Genomic DNA, 20,545 nt, shown 5'->3' on the forward strand with positions numbered 1-20,545 from the left:
CTTCATCAGTTGCTGTAAGTTAATGAGATAATATATGCCAAGTGTTTAGTAAGTAGCATATACTCAGTAAGTCCTGAGTATTATCAATACCAGAATTATATCTGAGGCAGAGCAATTAAGGCTGTACTCTAGGGCATTGACATTTCATAGATGCCAAAAAATTAACAAATGTAATTTCACATTTCTGGTCTTGAACAACCACACACTTAAGATGCCATGTGGAATTAGAAGCCACCCTTCCCGTGCAACCCCTCCAGCCCCAGGTGCATGTCTCAGCTGAGAGGTGCACTGAGGCCAGTACCCACAGCTCAGCCATCAGCAGCAGTTCCATCATCTGCAGTTGGCTCACTTGTTGCTGCACCCCAGCAGCCAGGTCTGATGGCCCAGATGGCAGCCACTGCAGCTGGCATGGCTGTGGGTTCTGTGGTCGGGTACACATTTCATCATGCCATCCTTGGAGGCTTCAGTAGAGGAAGTAATGCTGAGCCCTCAAAACCTGACATTACTTAACTAGGAACCTTAAGGGACCCAACTGGCACTGCAGCAGCAGTTTGGTGTTCCTTGCTTTTATGAGATAAAGCCATTTTTTAAATATGCCCAGAACTGGGGTGACATTAATCTCTGTAACAGTTACAGTAACATTCTGAAACAATGCAGAATTGCAGATGGATTAGTCTAATTAAGAAGTTCAAATTCCCCGTCATGGTAACTCACATGTAAATCTAGCTACTTGGGAGGTACAGATAGGGAGTATTGCAGTTTGAAGATATCCTAGGTAAAGAAATCAGACCCTATCTCAAAAAACCAAAAAATTTGGGTATAATGGTACACTCCTGTAATCCTACCTACTCAAGTAACATAGGTGGATATTGGTCTGAGGCCAGTCCAGGCCAAAAAAATTATTTTAGAACCACCAGGCATGGTGGTCACATCTGTAATATTAGCTACTTGGGAGGCAGATATCAGGAGGATTGTGGTTCCAGACCAGCCTAAGCCAAAAGTGCAAAAGACCCCCATCTCAATAAATAAAAGCTGGGCATAGTGGCACACACCTGTTATGCAGGAAGTGTAAACAAGAGAAAAAGAGCCCAGGCCAGCCAGTCCTCTTGACATCAAGAGGAAATGGACAGTGGCAGAAACTCTAGTTTAAGGACAATGTTCTAGTTCAGGTGATTTTGTTTTGTTTTATTGAGACAGGGTCTTGCTGTATAGTCCAAGCTGACCTGGAACTCTTGATCCTCCTGCATCACTTTCCCAAGTGCTGGGATAACAGGCATGTGCCATCATGCCTGGCTCAGATGCCTTTTTAGACATGATAGAACAATATCTTCTACATGTAACATGTTATCACTGATTTGAACATATGTTTCCTTCTGTTTGCTAGTACAGTGAGTTAGGGCTTATTCTTCTCACTAAGGCTGGATTTGGAAGGCCTAGTGAACTTTGAGAAGGTGATTCTGGGGTTTTTCTACAATTCAAGAAAATAACTCTGTAGTGAAGTAAGGTGCTTTAATAAAAGTTACCATCTCTCTAGAAATTTGAGTATTTCATGGTTGACTCTAATAGCATTATCTTACAGTAGGTACCATAATTTAACCTGTTTCACAGATGAGAAAAGTGAGATAGAGAGAGTGAAACAACTAACACAAAGCTACAGGGGTGGTAAGTAGAAAAACTGGGATTAAAGGCAGACAACTGGCTTAGAAACATGCTCTTAAACATATCAAACACCATGCCTCAGAATTTGTCATTTCTATAATGTAAACTTACTTAAAATCAGCCACCAATCAGTTTTACCCTAGTTCAGAGAAATAATGTAGTGTCAAAAGCAGACTCTGGAGCTCACCTCCAAAACATAAATTATATGACCTTGGCAAGTTACCTAACTTCTCTATGTCTAATTTCCCTGTATATAAAATGAAGTGAATGATAGGACCTACTTCATAGGGATGGGATAGCTACACCACCAAATTGTAAACAAAATGCCTGATGGCAAACATTATTGTGTACAAGCAGTACTTAGTGTTCTAAGTCACCTGCCCAGGACAAGAGCAGACCTAGTGATGGGCTACAGAAGGGGGCATACATAGCAGAGCACACCCTAACTCACTAGTCATACACAGAAGCAACCTCTCCCCCAGAGACTGCCACTCACACCTGAAACAGTCTCATCTCTCACCAGAACTACTTCAGAGGACCTTAGCAGCCCCATCCCTGGAGCATCCCCAGCCAGTGAAATTGCTGCTATTCCACAAGACCAGCCACATCCCCACCCAGTCACTGTAACTGGCCCTGAGCTTTAACAACTACTGGCCACTATACTCAGGGAGCACACAGAGAAGAATATCAGCTGATCCCAGGCCAAGAAAGTATCTGGAAGTGAACATATCAGGAGAGCCAGAGACAGAACGATGAGGATCAGAGATTGGAGAATCCCTGCTGCACTAACTAAACACAGCTAGTAGATACTCTAATAGTCAACAAGGGAGAAGTTTCAACTTTTATGTTATTGATTTTTATTTTATCCAACTTCCTTTTTTGTTATTCTTAATTTTTCTATCCTTTTTTCATTTCCTGATTATATTGTCTTTCTCCATGATAATTATGCTGTATTCTCACACACTATTACTTAATTTATCATCATCTTGTATACTTCACATCCCCTTCCAAATCTTCCCTTTTTCTTCCCTTATTCCCCTTATTTTTACTTCTTTATTCTTTACTCTCATACCTTTGATATTTACCCAAATCCTAGTATACCCTAAAAGAATCTTAGTTTCTTCTGAATATAACCTTATTAATAGTGTAAATAATGTTTCTAGTTGTTTCTTGCTTCACCTAAATATTTGGTTTGATTTTGAATTGCTGAATTTGTTATTGTGAGCTACACCCCCAAGTCCAGTGATGAAAAACTATATAGCAACCCTACCACTATCCAGTCCAGACAGAACATTGAGACTACTTCAGCTGAAAGACTACAGGTGATTAAGTCTATAACTATACCACCCTGAACACACACCTAATCTCATCTGAAAGACTACAAGTGATTGAAACCTCCAACCGATGATCTGACCTCAGATGGCAAATCCAAATGCAGATACATAAGACATATGAAAAAGCAAAGCAACATAACTCCTTTAAAAAAGATAACAATCCCACAATAAATAACTGAGTAATGATGGATGAAATTTCAAACAATGAACTCAAAAGAACAATGAAAGAATGGTCAACAAAATTAAAGAGGACATATATAAACACCTGAATGAATTAAAAGAGAACACAAACAGCTGAATGAAATAATCAAAATAATTCAGGATATGAAAGGAGGATTTAATAATGATATAGAAATCCTAAAAGACACATCAAAATTCTGGAAATGGAAAACTCAATAATGGAAATTTTAAAAACCTCACAATATAATGAACCAAGGTGAAGCTAAAGTATCAGGGCAGGAGGATAGGTAGAGGAATTCGAATATTCAGAAAAAGAGAAAAATGAGAAAGTAAGAACAGAACAGGAAAAACCAATGGAACACCATTAACAAACCAAATGTGTAAGTCATGGGCATAGACAAAGGAGAAGAGATGCAAGATAAACACATAGAAACTATATTCAATAAAATAATAGCAGAAATTTTTCCAATCTTGAGAAAGAGGTGGCGAGATATAGAAGACTTTTAGGACACCAAACATATAAGATCAGAAAAGAACATCCATCAAGCATATCATGGTTAAAACATTTAATATAAACAAAGAGAAAAAATATTGAAAAATTCAAAAAAGAAGTAACAAGTTGCATATAAAGGCAAAGACATCAGGATAACAGCAAATTTCTCAATAGAAACCCTAAAAGCAAGGAGGGCATAGAATGATGTATTTCAAGCCCTGAAAGAAAATAGGAGTCAACCTAGATTACCATATCCAGCAAAGCTATCCTTCATAATGGAAGGAGAAATAAAAACCCATGATAAACAATAGCTAAAGGGATTCAAGACCATTAAACCAGCACTGCAGAAGTTACTTAAAGGAATCCTACACACAGAAGATGAAGATAAACATAACATGAAATTACAGGAGAGAATAAATCTCACTAGATGAGTAGATAAGAAAGTGAAAAAAGTGAGTACTATTAAAGAATCAAACACTACAAAAACAGCAATATGGCAATTCTTCAATCAAACACAACAAAAGTAGCAATAGTCTCAATTTTTCAATCAAAAGACACAGACAGGTAAGTTGATTTTTTTAAAAATTTGTTGCCTATAAGAAATGTATCTCACTGGCAAAGACAAACACAGGCTCAAAGTGAAAGGATAGACAAAAATTTTCTAAGCAAATGGGGCCACAAACAAGCAGGAGTACCTATACTCATATCTGAGAAAACAAATTTCAATCAAAACTAGTTCAAAGACACAAAGAAGGTTGCTTCATTTTAATAAAGGGAACAATCCATCAAGAGGATACAACAATTAAAACATATTTGCACTAAAAGTTTTTTATAAACACAGATAGATTTCAATGTAATAACAGTATAAGATTTCAATAACCCATTTTCACCAATAGATAAGTCATGCAGACAAAAAAAATCAACAGAGAAATTTCAGAATTAAAAACCACTGTCAAACAAATGGACCTAACAACATCTACAGAATGATCCACCCAACAACCACAAAATACACATTCTTCTCAGCAGCACATGGAACTTTCTCTAAAATAGATCATAGTTTAGGACACAAAGCAAGTCTTAACAAATACAGGAAATTTTAAATAACCTCCTGTATTTTATCAGATCACAATGGAGTAAAACTAGAAATCAACAACAGGAGAAACTACAGGAAATATTCAGAAATATGGAGATTGAAAAATATACTGCTGAATAATCAGTGATTCATCAAAGAAATAAGGGAAGAAATTAAAATTTTTTTCTTAAATGAAATGAAAAGATATCCTAATAGAATTTTTGGAACACAGCAAGGAGAAAAGTTTATAGCTATGAGGACTTACTTTAATAACCTAATAATGCACCTCAAACTCTTAGAAAAACAAGAACAAAGCAAACCCAAAGTTAGTAGTTGGAAAGAAATAATAAACATCAGGTTAGAAATTAATGAAATAGAGACTTTTTAAAAAAAACACAAAGAATCAATGAAACAAAAGTTTGGTTCTTTGAAAGGATTGACAAACCCTTAGCTGAACTAACCAAAATAAAGGTGGAGAACATCCAAATTTAACAGAAAAAAGATGAAAAGAGGGATATCACATTATAACCAATGAAATTCAGAATATCATTAGGGAACATTTTGTAAACTTAATTTATAAATTGGATAAATTTCTAGATCCATAGGACATACCTAAATTGAACCAAGAAGATATAAACCACTTACGTAGATAAGTAGATCAATAACAAGTAATGAGATTGAAGCAGTAATAAACAGTATCCCAACAAAGAATAGCCCAGGACGAGATGGATTCACTAATGAATTTTACTAGACTTTTCAGGAAGAACTAACTCAAATACTTCTCAAACAATTCCACAAAATAGACAGGGAAGGAATCTATGAAGCCAATATTATCTTGATAACCAGATAAAGACACATAAAAAAAGAAAATTATAGACCAATTTCCTTGATGAACACTTATGTTAAAATTTCAATAAAATACTAACAAGTTGAATTCAACAACACATTAAAAAAATCATACACTGTGATCAAGTTGGTTTCATTCCAGGAATGCAAGGGTGGTTCAACATACACAAATCAATAAATGTAATACTGCACAAACAAAATAAAGGACAAAATGATGTTTATCTCAATAAACACAGAAAAAAATTTTTGACAAAATTCAACATCTATTCATGATAAAAAGCTTTGAAGAAATTAGAAATTGAAGGAACATATTTCAACACAATAAAGATTATGTATGAGAAACCTACAGCTAACATCATACTATTGTTCTCTTCTGAAATTAATCTATGTAATTCAGTCTTTCATAAAAATATTCACTGGAAAGAAGGGGAGGAATAAAGGGAGGGGAAGGGAGAGAGAGAGAGAGAGCCAACATTATACTAACTGGGAAAAACTAAAGCCATTTCTTTAAAGTCATGAATGAGACAAGGAAGTCCACAATAATCATTCTTCCTTGATAGTCTGCTTGAATTTCTAGCCAGAGCAATAAGGCAAGAGAAAAAAATCAAAGGGAGGAGGATCCAAGATGGTGGTTAGGGTAGGGAATCAGAAATCCTAAGCTCCAGTGACTTCAGAAGCCACCTTGAGATTTCAGAGCTACACTTAGGTAATTCTGATTGCTTCTAGCCAAAATAATAACTGCCATCACATTAGGTGCACATAAAATTCAAAGACTGATCCTTAAATTAGCCTTTAACTGCACCTAATAGCCACAAAACTCCCACATAGCACAGCCAGCAAGGCATGTCCTGCCCTGGGGGAAAAAAACCTGGCCATTTCTTTTTTTTTTTTCTTTTTCTCTTCTTTTTTTTTCCTTCCAGCAGAAGACAGAGCATCAATCAGAATCAAACTCTACAACATCCTGGACCCCTAACCCATGGAAAGCCTCCCTACCCCATGCCATTTCTCCCTACCAGCCGGTTCCAAAGTTGTTTGCATGAATCTTCAAAATGAACAGGTAAGCATCAAGCACCATGTGTGACTTCCCTATCCACCCCCCACCCCTGCCAGGAACATAACCCAGCATAACCCTGGGCAGACTGAACCCCCCCTCAACAAAACTGAAAAGCATAAACAGCAAAGTGTAATCTAACACTGACAGTGGAGGTGGGGGTGGAACGCTGAACCTGCCCTGGGGAATAGGGGTAGATCAAGAAGCCAAATTCTCAGTGCTGATCTCTCATTGAACAAATGAAACAAAGGCTGGGAGCAGGGGTCGGGCAATAAACCAACCTCCTAAAGGAGCCATTAGCACCGAGCAGAGGTCAGGAGAGACACAAAGGCTGAGAGCAGGGGTGGGGCTACAAGCTAACCTCCCAATGTAGGGCAAGTGGTGGATTCCAGACTGATCTCCTGGGACAGAGGGCAGTATCAAAAACTGAACTGCCCCACCTTGCTGGGGGAGGATTTGACCAAACAGAGTTGCAGCTGAAGGGCAACGCAGCTGTCACTTGGTGAAAACAACAACAGCTCTGACCACCCTGCATGAACTGGAAGACTTACCTCACCTCCCAACTGCAACTTACCCTGTGGACAGAAGGAACCAAACACTACTCACAAGCCAGTCACCTGGTGAGACCACATCAGAGTTCCCACTTGTATGCCAATACTAGGATTAGATGCCTAAGGAATAACTCCTGAACTTTTAGCAAAAGACTGAACTTTCTGTTGTTCCTGTACCTGGTGTTTTTTTCTGTATTATTAACTTTACCATGACTATTTCCTTATCCTTATATTTACCCTCTACACTTTTCCTGTGCTACAATTCATTGTTCTCCCTTCCTACCACTCTTTCTGCCCCTTCTCATCCACTCTTTCTCACTGTCTTTTTTTTTTAATTATTCATATGTGTATACAAGGCTTGGGTCATTTCTCGCCCCTGCCCCCACCCCTTTCCCACTGTCTTCACCTGCCCTTCCTATCCTTCCCCAACCTGTCACCATATTACCCCTCCCTCCTACATACTCGCCACCCACTCACTAGTCTACTGAGCCTACTGAACACAACCCCAGCCACCTGTAATCCCTGACACAAGCACCCTGCACTACAACAGGGGAAATACACAAAAACATTCACAAGGGCCACAAAACCAGCAGTCTCCATACCTTGTCCCCCACACACCCACCCCTTTTTCCACCTCCTTTTTATGCCACCTTTACCAATTACCCAAATTTCTAATCTAGCCTAATAACCATTACCCTCCTACAACTCCCACTGTAACAGATATTATCACCAAGGGTTTTCCACATAATATGTAAACAACTGGTCCAGCATTGAACCCATGAATTTGTTATTGCTAAATTACACCTCAGGCCAGGCACAGAAAGAGCACATTAACCTAGCTAACAAACAAGTCAGTCACAACACAAAACTTAAATCAAGAGAAAGAAAACAGGCAATCAAAACCACCAAATAGCCTATCAATAGTTGGACAGGTCCGAGTAGAGCAATGGGAAGAAGAAGAAGGGATGGAAACCACATTCCTCAAAAGAATAATTCAATGAAGTGGAAAATGAAGAATATGGATAGCCAGTTCCTGGCCACAACAAAACAATGATGAATGTCACTAAGGAGCCCAGTGATGGCCACACACACACACACACACAAACACACACAACTCAAAGAGGAAATCTTAGAAGAAATCACTGAGAAATTCATGGAGAAGATACTAGATATCATTAACTAGAATGTACAAGATGCACTCTAGAAATTTCAAGACACCAAAAATAAAGAACATGAGAACAGAGAAACAAATAAATGAACTTCAACAAACACCAAAGTGAAACAAAGGACACTATAAAAAAAAAGAACTATATGAATTAAAGATGACAACACAAAATATAAAACAGGAGTTGAAGATATGGAAAACCTCAGAAAAAAAGAATCAAACAGAAATCCTGGAAATATAAAGTTCCTTTAGTCAAACAAAAAACACAATGGAAGGACACTCCAGCAGACTAGAACAAGTGGAAGACATAGATAAAACAGAAATTAAAGAAAAAACAGAAGAAATATTAGTCAAACAACTCAAGAGCTGTGAAAAGAATATGCAAGAATTCAGCAACTCCATAAAAAGACAAAACCTGAGAATCATGGGCATTGAAGAAGGAAAAGAGGTGCAAGCCAAAGGGATATATAATATATTCAATAAAATAATAATAGAAAATTTCCCAAATCTTGAGAAAATTTTGCCCACTCAGATACATTTAGCCTCCAGGACACCAAACAGACTTGGCCAAAATAGAACCTCCCCACAGCATATTATCATTAAAACATGCACAGAAAGCAGAGAAAGAGTATTGTAGGCTGTAAGGGAGAAAAAACAAAAAAAAGTATAAACATAAACCCTTGAAAATAACAGCAGATTTCTCAACAGAAATCATAAAAGAAAGAAGAGCATGGCGTGAGGTATTCCAGGGACTGAATGAAAATAACTTCGGCCCAAGAATACTCTACCCTGCAAACCTATCATTCAAAATTGATGAAGCAATAAAAATCTTCCATGATAAACAGAAACTAAAACAGTATATGACCACCAAGCCACCACTACAGAAGATTCTACAGGGAATTCTGCACACAGAAGATGAAAGCAAACAAAATCATAAGAAGATGGAGAGTATCGAACCACAGGAGAAGAAAAGACAAGTAATCAGAGAGTAGCATTGATTTGGCTGCACACAATCAAATCCTTAAACAAACAAAAAACCAACTAAATAGCAGGAATCACCACATACCTATCAATATTAACACTGAATGTCAATGGACTCAACTCCTGCATCAAAAAACACTGTTTGGCAAACTGGATTAAAAAGGAAGATCTGACAATCTATTGTTTATAAGAGACCCATCTCATTGGCAGAAACAAGCACTGGCTTAGTGTAAAGGCTGGAAGAAGATTTACCAAGCCAATGGCCCCTGATAACAGGCAGGAGGAGCAATACTTACATCAGACAGAGTAGACTTCATACTTACATTGGTCAAATGAGACAAAGAAGCACACTTCATACTAACAAAAGGGGAAATACACCAAAAGGAAATAACAATTATCAATCCATATGAACCCAATGTCAGTGCACCCAATTTCTTCAAACATACACTAAAAGACTTAAAAGCACATATAGACTCCAACACAGCAGTAGCGGGAGACTTTAATACCCCTCTATCACCAATAGATAGGTCATCTAAACAAAACATCAACAAAGATACCCTGGAACTAAATGACAGCAAAGATCAAATGAACCTAACTGATGTCTGCAGAACATATCATCTGACAACAGCACAATATACATTATTCTCAGCAGCCCATGGAACTTTCTCCAAAATAGAATCAAATGTTAGGACACAAAGCAAGCCTCAGTAAATATAAGAAATAGAAATAACACCCTGCATTCTATCTGATCACAACGCATTAAAAGTAGAACTCATCAACAAAAGCAACAACAGAAAATACACAAATAATTGGAGGCCAAATAACATATTGCTCAATAATTAGTGGGTCATAGAAGAAATAAGATTGGAAATCAGAAGGTTCCAGGGATGGTTCAACATATGCAAATCAATAAATGTAATACAACACATTAACAGAAGCTAAAACAAAAGCCACTTGATCATCTCAATAGATGCAGAAAAAGCCTTTGATAAGATTCAACACCACTTTATGATAAAAGCTCTAAGAAAACTACAATAGAAGGAATGTACCTCAACATTATAAAGACAAACCTATAGCCAATATCATACTTAATGGGAAAAAACTGAAACCATTTCCCCTAAAGTCAGGAACAAGACAAAGATGCCTACTCTTCCCACTCCTATTCAGCATAGCCCTAGAATTCCTAGTCAGAGAATTAAGGCAAGAAGAAGAGATAAAAAGAATACAAATTGGTAGAGAAATAGTCAAAGTATCCCTATATGCAGATGACATGATCGTATACCTCAAAGACCCAAAAAACTCCACCCAAAAAACTCCTAGACACCATAAACAGCTTCAACAATGTAGCAGGATACAAAATCAACGTACAGGAGGATCCAAGATGGTGTCCAGGACACAACCATAGACTGTGTGAGCTCCATGAATTAGGGACCTTGCTGAGACACTGGAGACATGCTTGGCTGAGGTAAAGCACCAGGAAGAGCTGAAAGTACAGCACTCTGAACCCCTAGATCGTTGAAACCTTCTCCAAGAAACGATCAACTAAAAGAACAGCCAGACCACCAAGTCCCCATGTCACTGCTTCACTCCACTGGGCTCCCTGCCCCTTGGGCCCCTCCAGGCCCCAGCTCCGCAAGGTACTGCCAGATCCACACCCCATTGGGTTCCCCATGCCCTGGACCCCAGCAGGCCCCAGATCTACAGGCTTGCTGACAGTTGCTCCACCAGGTCCCCGCACGTCAGGCCGCCACAGGAGGGCTCCAAACCTGCCTAAGAGACACAGACAGACAGGACTGGATGCTAAAGGAGTAACATCAGAACAAATCAGACTGTAATTCTACCATTCCAGAACTGGTGACTTTTTTTTTTTTTGTCTTTCTTTAAGGGTTTGGCTGTCTGGTTTGCTGTTTGATCATCTACCATCTCTCCCATTTTTTCTCTTTCTTTCTTTCTTTTATCTATCCTTCTCTTTCTCTTTTTTTCTCCTTCTTTCTTGGGTTTGTTAGTATTAATATTGTAATTCAGCTAATACTTAATTACATATAGTCCAGGGGCAGAAATGGTACCTACTGGAAATATGGGAAGAATAAAAAGGGGTGGAAACCATTCTCACCCCCCAAAAATAAATTAGTACAGGATTCAGAGCGAAATGAAGAAAACGGATACCCAGATCCAGACTCCAACAAAACAAAGATAAACTATACCAAGGAACCCAACAAAGCCCACAAGAACACCCTGAAAAAAGAAATCCTGCAAGTAATTAATGAGAATTTCATAGAGATGTTACTAGACATGGTCAACTAAAACATACAGGAGGGACTCAAGACATTCCAAGACAACAAAAATAAAGAATATGAGAAAACACAGAAACAAATAAATGAAATCATAGGAGCCCTAAATAAACACCAAACTGAAACAAAGAATACCATAAACAGAGAGATAAATGAATTAGGGACAAAATTTGACAATATTAAAGAGGAAGTGACCCACGATATGGAAAACCTCAGAAAAAAGAATGAAACAGAAATACAAAACAAAATGGAAGGCATTCCAGCAGAATAGAACAGAAGACAGAATCTCAGAACTTGAAGATGAAATGGAAATTAAAGGAAAAACTGAAGAACTATTAGTCAAACAACTCAAGACCTGTGAAAAGAATATGCAAGAACTCACTGACTCCATCAAAATACCAAACCTGAGAATCATGGGCATTGAAGAAGGAGAAGAGGTGCAAGCAAAAGGAATGCATAATATATTCAACAAAATAATAACAGAAAATTTCCCAAATCTAGAGAAAACTATGCCCATTCAGGTACAGGAAGCCTCCAGAACACCAAACAAACTTGAACAAAATAGAACTACTCCACAACATATTATCATTAAAACAACAAGCACATACAATAGAGAAAGTATACTGAAGGCTGTAAGGGAGATAAAACAAATAACATACAAAGGTAAACCCATCACAATCACAGCAGATTTCTCAACAGAAACATTAAAAGCAAGAAGAGCTTGGGGTGAGGTCTTCCATGCACTGAATGAAAATAACTTCAACCCTAAGATACTCTACCCAGCGAAACTATCATTCAAAATAGATGGAGCAATAAAAGTCTTTCATGATAAGCAGAAACTAAAACAATTTATGACCACCAAGCCACCACTACAAAAGATTCTCCAAGGAAACACAGAAAGTGCACACAGAAAGTGAAAAGAAACAAAACCATGAGAGGACAGGCAGCATCAAACCACAGGAGAAGAAACATCAAAAAAGTAGAGAGTAACATTGATTCAGCTGCACACAATCAAACCCTTAAACAACAAAGACAACTACATAACAGGGATCACCACATACCTATCAATACTAACACTGAATGTTAATGGACTTAACTCCCCCATCAAAAGACACCAATTGGCAAACTGGATTAAAAAGGAAGATCCAACAACCTGCTGCCTACAGGAGACCCAACTAATCGACAGAAATAAGCACAGGCTGAGAGTGAAAGTCTAAAAGAAGATTTACCAAGCCAATGGCCCCGAAAACAGGCAGGGGTAGCAATACTTATCTTGGACAAAGTAGACTCCAAATTTACATTGATCAAAGAGATAAAGAAGGACACTCCATACTAGTCAAAGGGAAAATACACCAAAAGGAAATAACAATTATCATCCTATATGCACCCAACATCAATGCACCCAATTTCATCAAACATACTCTGAAGGACCTAAAAACATATATAAACTCCAACTCAGTGGTAGTAGGAGACCTTAATACACCCCATCACCAATAGATAAGTCATCCAAACAAAAATTCAATAAAGAAATCCTAGAACTAAATCACACCATAAATCAAATGAACCTGGTTGATGTCTACAGAATATTTCATCCAACATATGCATAATATACATTCTTCTCGGCAGCCCATGGAATCTTCTCCAAAATTGATCAAATCTTAGGGCACAAAGCAAGCTTCAGCAAATATAAGAAAATAGAAATAATCCCAAGCATTCTATCTGACCACAATGCATTAAAACTAGAACTCAACAACAAAAACAGCAGTAAAAAACATGCAAACAACTAGAAGCTGAACAACACATTGCTCAATGATCAATGGGTCATTGATGAACTAAAAGAGGAAATTAAAAGGTTTCCAGAAGTTAATGAAAATGAAAACACAATGTAGCAGAACCTATGGGACACAGCAAATGCAGTCTAAGAGGAAAGTTTATAGCCATCAGTGCATATATTAAAAGGACAAAAAGATCTCAAATCAATGATCTAATACTACAGCTCAGACTCCTAGAAAAGCAAGAAAAAGCAAATCCAAAAACAAGCAGAAGAAATGAATAATTAAAATAAGGGCTGAAATTAATGAAATAGAAACAAAACAAAACAAACAAAGAATCAATGAAACAAAAAGCTGGTTCTTCGGGAAAAAAAAATAAGATTGACAGACCCCTGGAAAATCTGACTAAAATGAAGAGAGAAAAAACCCAAATCAGTAAAATGAGAAATGCAAAAGGAGAGATAATAACAAACACCACAGAAATCCAGAAAATCATCAGAGACTACTTTGAGAGCCTATACTTGAATAAATTTGAAAATTTTGAAGAAATGGACAGATTTCTAGAAACTTACAACCATCCAAAACTGAACCAAGAGGATATTAATCACTTGAATAGATCTGTAACACAAAAAGAAATTGAAGCTGCCATCAAGAGTCTCCCAAAAAAGTAAAGTCCAGGACCTGATGGATTCATTGCTGAACTCTATCAGACATTTAAAGAGGAACTAATACCAACCCTCCTTAAACTGTTCCACGAAATAGAAAGGGAAGGAACACTGCCTAACTCATTTTATGAAGCCAATATTACTCTCATCCCAAAACCAGACAAAGACACCTCCAAAAAGGAGAACTACAGGCCAATTTCCTTAATGAATATTGATGCAAAAATCCTCAATAAAATAATGGCAAACTGAATCCAACAATATGTCAGAAAGATCATACACCATGACCAAGTCAGCTTCATCCAAGATGCAGGGGTGGTTCAACATACGCAAATCTATAAATGTAATAAAGCACATCAATAGAAGCAAAGACAAAAAACCGCTTGATCATCTCAATAGATGCAGAAAAAGCCTTCAACAAGATCCAACACCACTCCATGATAAAAGCTCTAAGAAAACCAGGAATAGAAGGAATGTACCTCAACATTGTAAAGGCTATATATGACAAACCTACAGCCAACATCATACTTAATGTTGAAAAACTGAAACCATTTCCTCTAAAATCAGGAAAGAGACAAGGGTGCCAACTATCCCCACTCCTATTCAACATAGTACTGAAATTCCTACCAGAGTAATTAGGCAAGAAGAAGAAACAAAAGGAATACAAATAGGTAAAGAAACTGTCAAAATATCCTTATTTGCAGATGATATGATCCTATACCTTAAAGACCCAAAAAACTCTATCCAAAAACTCCTAGACACCATAAACAGCTACAGCAAGGTGGAAGGATACAAAATCAACTTACAAAAATCATTAGCTTTTCTATATACCAACTATGAACAAACTGAGAAGGAATATATGGAAACAATTCCATTCACAATAGCCTCAAAAAAAAAAAATCAAATACCTAGGAGTAAACTTAACAAAGGATGTGAATGACCTCTACAAGGAGAATTACCAACTCCTGAAGAAAGTGATCGAGGAAGACTACAGAAGATGGAAAAATCTCCTGTGTTCCTGGATTGGTAGAATCAACATAGTAAAAATGGCTACACTACCAAAAGCAATCTACATGTTTAATGCAATCCCCATCAAAATCCCAATGACATTCATCACAGAGATTTAAAAATCTACCCTAAAGTTCATTTGGAAACACAAGAGACTGCAAATAGCCAAAGCAATATTCAGCAAAAAGAGCAATACCTGACTTCAAACTATATTATAAAGCAATAGCAATAAAAACAGTATGGTAGTACACAAAAACAGACATGAAGACCAGTGAAACAGAATAGAGGACCCAGACATGAATCCACACAACTATACCCATCTCATTTTTGACAAAGGTGCCAAAAATATATGATGGAGAAAGACAGCCTCTTCAACAAATGTTGCTGGGAAAGGTGGTTATCTGCCTGCAAGAAACTGAAACTAGATCCATGTCTATCACCCTATACTAGTATCAACTCAAAATGGATCAAGGACCTTAATATCAGACCCCAAACTCTGAAGTTAGTACAGGAAGGAGCAGGAAACACTCTGGAATTAGTAGGTATAGGCAAGGACTTCCTCAATAGAACCCCAGGAGATCAGCAACTAAGAGAAAGGATGGACAAATGGAACTTCATAAAATTAAAAAGCTTCTGCACAACAAAAGAAATGGTCTCTAAACTGAAGAGACTACCCACAAAGTGGGAGAAAATATTTGCCAGCTATACATCAGACAAAGGACTGATAACCAAAATATACAAGGAACTTAAGAAACTAAACTCTCCTAAAATCAATGAGCCAATTAAGAAATGGGCAACTGAACTAAACAGAACATTTTCAAAAGAAGAAATTCAAATGGCCAAAACACACATGAAAAAAATGTTCACCATCTCTGGCTATAAAGGAAATGCAAATCAAAACCACACTAAGATTCCATCTCACCCCTGTTAGAATAGCCATCACCAAAACCACCACCACCAACATGTGTTTGCAAGGATGTGGGGAAAATGGAACCCTCATACACTGCTGTGGGAATGCAAGCTGGTGCAACCAGTCTGGAAAAAATTTGGAGGCTTCTTAAAAATCTAAACATAGACCTGCTATATAATCCAGCAGTCCCTCTCCTGGGGATATACCTGGAGGAATGCAACACAGGTTACTCCAGAGGCACCTGTATACCCATGTTTATTGCAGCGCTATTCACAATAGCCAAGTTATGGAAACAACACAAGTGATGAATAGATCAAGAAAATGTGGTATTTATATACAATGGAATTTTACTCAGTCATGAAGAAGAATGAAATCTTATCACTTGCAGGTAAATGGATGGAACTGGAGAACATCATTCTGAGCAAAGTCAGCCAGGCTCAGAAGACCAAAAATTATATGTTCTCCCTCATATGAGGACTTTAGATCTAGGGCAAATGCAGCGATGTTGTTGGACTTGGGTCACATGACAAGGGGAGAGCACATATGGGAGATATAAGAATAGGTAGAAAACCCAAAACATGAAAGTGTTTGCTTTCCCCATTCCAGAGGAACTAATACAGAAACCTTAAAGCAACAAAGGTTAACATGAGAAGGGGATCAAGAACCAGTGTAAAGATCAGTTAGAGATGAATCAACTTGCGTTGTAACATATTTGTACATGAAAGCAATGCTAGGAATCTTTCTGTATAGCTGTCCTTAACTCAACCAGCAAAAATGCTTGGTCTTCCTTATTATGCTTCTGTCTTCTCTCCAACAAAATTAGAGATAAGGGCAGAACAGGTTCTGCCTGAAAGTGAGGGGTTGGAGGCGGGGGTGGGCAGGGGGTAGAAATGACCCAAACAATGTACACACATGTGAATAAATGAATAATAAAATCTTAAAAATAAACTTACAAAACTCAGTAGCCTTTCTATACACCAACAATGAACAAATTGAGAAAGACTATAGGTTGCTATTTATAATAACACCCACCTCCCCCCCCAAAAAAATTAAATAGCTAGCAATAAACTTAACAAAGAATGTAAATGCTCTCTACAAGGAGAACTACAAAAGAATGAAGAAAGAGATGGAGGAAGACTACAGAAGGCGGAGAATCAACATAGTAAAAATGGCTATACTATCAAAAGCAATCTACATGTTCAACACAATTCCATCAAAATCCCAATGACATTCATCACACAGATTGAAAAAAATCTACCCTAACTTTGAAACACAAAAGACCACAAATAGCCAAAGCAATTCTGAGCAAAAAGAGCAATGCTGGAGGTATCACAATACCCAACTTCAAACTGTACTACAGAGCCATAGCAATAAAAACAGCATGGTACTGGCACAAAAACAGATATGGAGACCATATCTTCATATGGACAGAATAGAGGACCCAGACATGAATCCTCACAGGTATGCCTACCATATTTTTGACAAAATCGCCAAAAACATATGATGGAGAAAATACAGCCTCTTCAATAAATGTTGCTGGGAAAAGTGGTTATCTACTTGCAGAAAACTGAAACTAGATCCATGTTTGTCATCCTGTGCAAATATCAACTTATCAGACCCGAAACTTTACAGTTAGTACATGAAAGAGTGGGGAATACCCTAGAAACAATAGGTATAGGCAAGGACTTCCTCAGTAGAATTCCAGCAGCCCAGCAACTAAAAGAAAGGATTGACAAATGGGACTACATGAAATTAAAAAGCTTTAGCACAACAAAAGAAATGGTCTCTAAAATGAAAAGACCACCCACAGAGTTGGAGAAAATATTTGCCAGCTACACATCAGACAAAGGACTGATAACCAGAATATATAGGGAGCTCAAAAAACTAAACTCTCCCAAAATCGATGAACAAATAAAGTGGGCAACTGAACTTAAACAGATCATTTTCAAAGGAAGAAGTCCAAATGGCCAAAAACACATGAAAAATGTTCACCATCCCTGGCCATAAAGGAAATGCAAATCAAAACCACACTAAGACTCCTCCTCAAATACCACCAACAACAAATATTGGCAAAGATGCGGGGAAAAATGGACCCTCATACACTGTTGGTGGGAATGTAAGCTAGTATAACCACTTTGGAAAGCAATATGGACACTTCTTAAAAAATTAAACACACATATGCCACATGATCCAGCAATCCCACTCCTAGGGATGTTTCCAAAGGACTGTGACTCAAGTTATTACAATGGCACCGCACACCCACGTTTATTGCAGCACTATCCACAATAGCCAAGCTATGGAAACAGCCAGATGCCCCACTAGGATAACCTCCTCCTTAACCCTTCAGTATCGCACTATGGAATATGTCTGCCATTGTGTGGATATTAGCTAATTTCCCCAGTTGTCTATGTGCTCAGTGGCACATCGCCTGACTGCAAAGTTTCTGCCTTCAAGCACAGAATTGCTTGTCATCAGATGTCCTAAAACTCAAATGCTTTAAGATAATCATTGTCCAAAGGAATCTCTGCTTCAAGGTCCCCTTGGCCTATGAGTTAATTGTATATGTGGAGCTGCCATTTCAGGTCAAATAGTCATTTCAGGCCTCAGTTTCCCCAGAATCCTAGAATTCCCACTTTATGGGTCACCTTTTTGTCTTTGAGTACACCAACTAAATTAAATTTCTGTCCATGCTCTCCAATCATGTTTGCTTTCCCCCATCCCCTCCCCTAAACATCAACCTTAGCCAATTGTGAAGACTGTGAACCCAAACCCTTTCATCAGTGAGAGGCAAACTTGCATGAGAGATAAAATTTGAGCGGACTTCCTGCTTAGTGTATGCTGGCTTGTCTAACTTAGGTGGGAGGCACACACCTTTCTGCAGAAGTAAATTTTGCTTTGCCCATCAACTTTCGAGCATGTGTCTGACTTTTTATTGAATATTTCTAACACCACCAAAACAAAACAAAACCAAAAAAACCAAAATCCAGTTTAAATTCAAAATATGCAGATTGAGATCTAAAACTTATTCAAGAAAAAAAACGTTCTTTTGGTGATTTACTGGCAAATAATTGGGCAAGTTACTATCTAGAAAATGGAAATGATAATCTTTTCCTGCCCCAAAACATTGCTCCAGGAATTAAATGAGTTAATACTTGTTTAAAGCATTTCAATGATGCCTGACAGATACAAACCACTCAACAAATATTAGTTTTTATTAGTCACTCTTAATCATCCAAGCCAGTATCTTAAAGCCCCAGGGCCTATATAAGGTAAAATAAGTTTTACCATTTAATTTATTATGTGACTCATAAGTCCTGATATCTCAAATTTTCATTAACAGTTCAGTTGCTTTTTTTCTTTTGAAAACTTTTTGGGTTTGTCCCCACCTCTTTTGTGACTCACTATTATTACATTTTTCTTATTTTCCAATTATATTATTTATGTAACACTTTTCTTAAAACTCATCATATCCATATCTACTTAAGTAGATTAGGCCTTTTTCTAAACACTATTCATAATGTCATGAATTAGATGTCCTTGTATAACCACAGTCCTAGCCTAGAGGCCCAATTCCTGAGGTTCTGACAGGTGAAGTCTGGCCATTTGCTACAAAGAAAGCAAAGGAAAGTAGTGGTGAAAAGGCAGCAAATGATTTAATCAACAAGCTGTGTTGCGAAAAAAGAAAGTAAACATTTCAACCCAGCTTTGGAGTAATGGCATGAGCTTTAGGTTTAAATAAATGAAGAATGACAGGGGCAAGAGGTATGCATAATTATGTATTCTTGGTCAAAAGTGTGGTCTGGTTGATCATCTCAGTTCTGTTCTGGAAGGTGGTTCAAAGAAGTCCTTATTGCTTGAGGGGACAATCTGGTTTCCATGAAATGATTGCTCCTGCTCTAGAGTGCAGCCTCAATATCATGGATAATGCCCCTCATCCGGTAGGTGATCTGTCCTGCAAGGCTTGCTGTTGCTTGGGGGTAGTTTTAATCCCTTGTCATAAAGATGTTATGTCTTCTATGAAGTCAGCCCTGTCATTCCTAGAACCCAAGGTGACTGTAGGACAGCATGACTCGGTTACAAAAAGTTAGAGGCAAAAATAAAGTCAGAAAGGTATAGGATGGAGTTACTTAGCCAGTGCTTGATGCCCTCCTTCAGTTCCCCACTGCCAAGTCATCATTCCATTTCTATGGAGAAAGACGAGGGATAAAGGCCAAAGGTCATTTAACTTAAGTCCTTCCTGCTGGTAGGGAGCACTATAAGAATCTTGGAATGGAAGATCTTGACAAGTTTAGAAAACTTTGGTTTCCTATGCCTTGTTTTTCTTTTTGGAGGTGGGGTAAGATAGTTAAGTATCATCAGTTTTTAGACAGACATACCTTTAACATGACTTTGTGCAGAGTTAAGCAGTAGTCTGACCCAAAGTTTTAAGACAAAGGAGACAGCTATAAAATGAAGAAGGCAAGGATGTCAGATTTTTAGCCTGCTTTTAGTTAACTGTGGCCCAAGTGAGGGATCAGTGCTTTTTGACAAAAACATTTCCAAATACCTGTTATACTAGACATGTTTTTTA

At 37.8% G+C, this 20,545-nt stretch overlaps 1 long non-coding RNA gene and 1 pseudogene across 5 annotated transcripts in view; one reads left to right on the forward strand and one right to left on the reverse strand.

The window, feature by feature from the left end:
• LOC141415436 (uncharacterized) overlaps window positions 1–20,545 on the reverse strand; it is a 133,684-nt gene that overhangs the window by 19,855 nt on the left and 93,284 nt on the right. The window lies entirely within an intron of this gene.
• Window positions 212–679, forward strand: LOC141415655 (coiled-coil-helix-coiled-coil-helix domain-containing protein 2 pseudogene; annotated as a pseudogene).

This window comes from Castor canadensis, chromosome 13 (genome assembly GCF_047511655.1).
Source record: "Castor canadensis chromosome 13, mCasCan1.hap1v2, whole genome shotgun sequence".
NCBI lineage: Eukaryota > Metazoa > Chordata > Mammalia > Rodentia > Castoridae > Castor > Castor canadensis.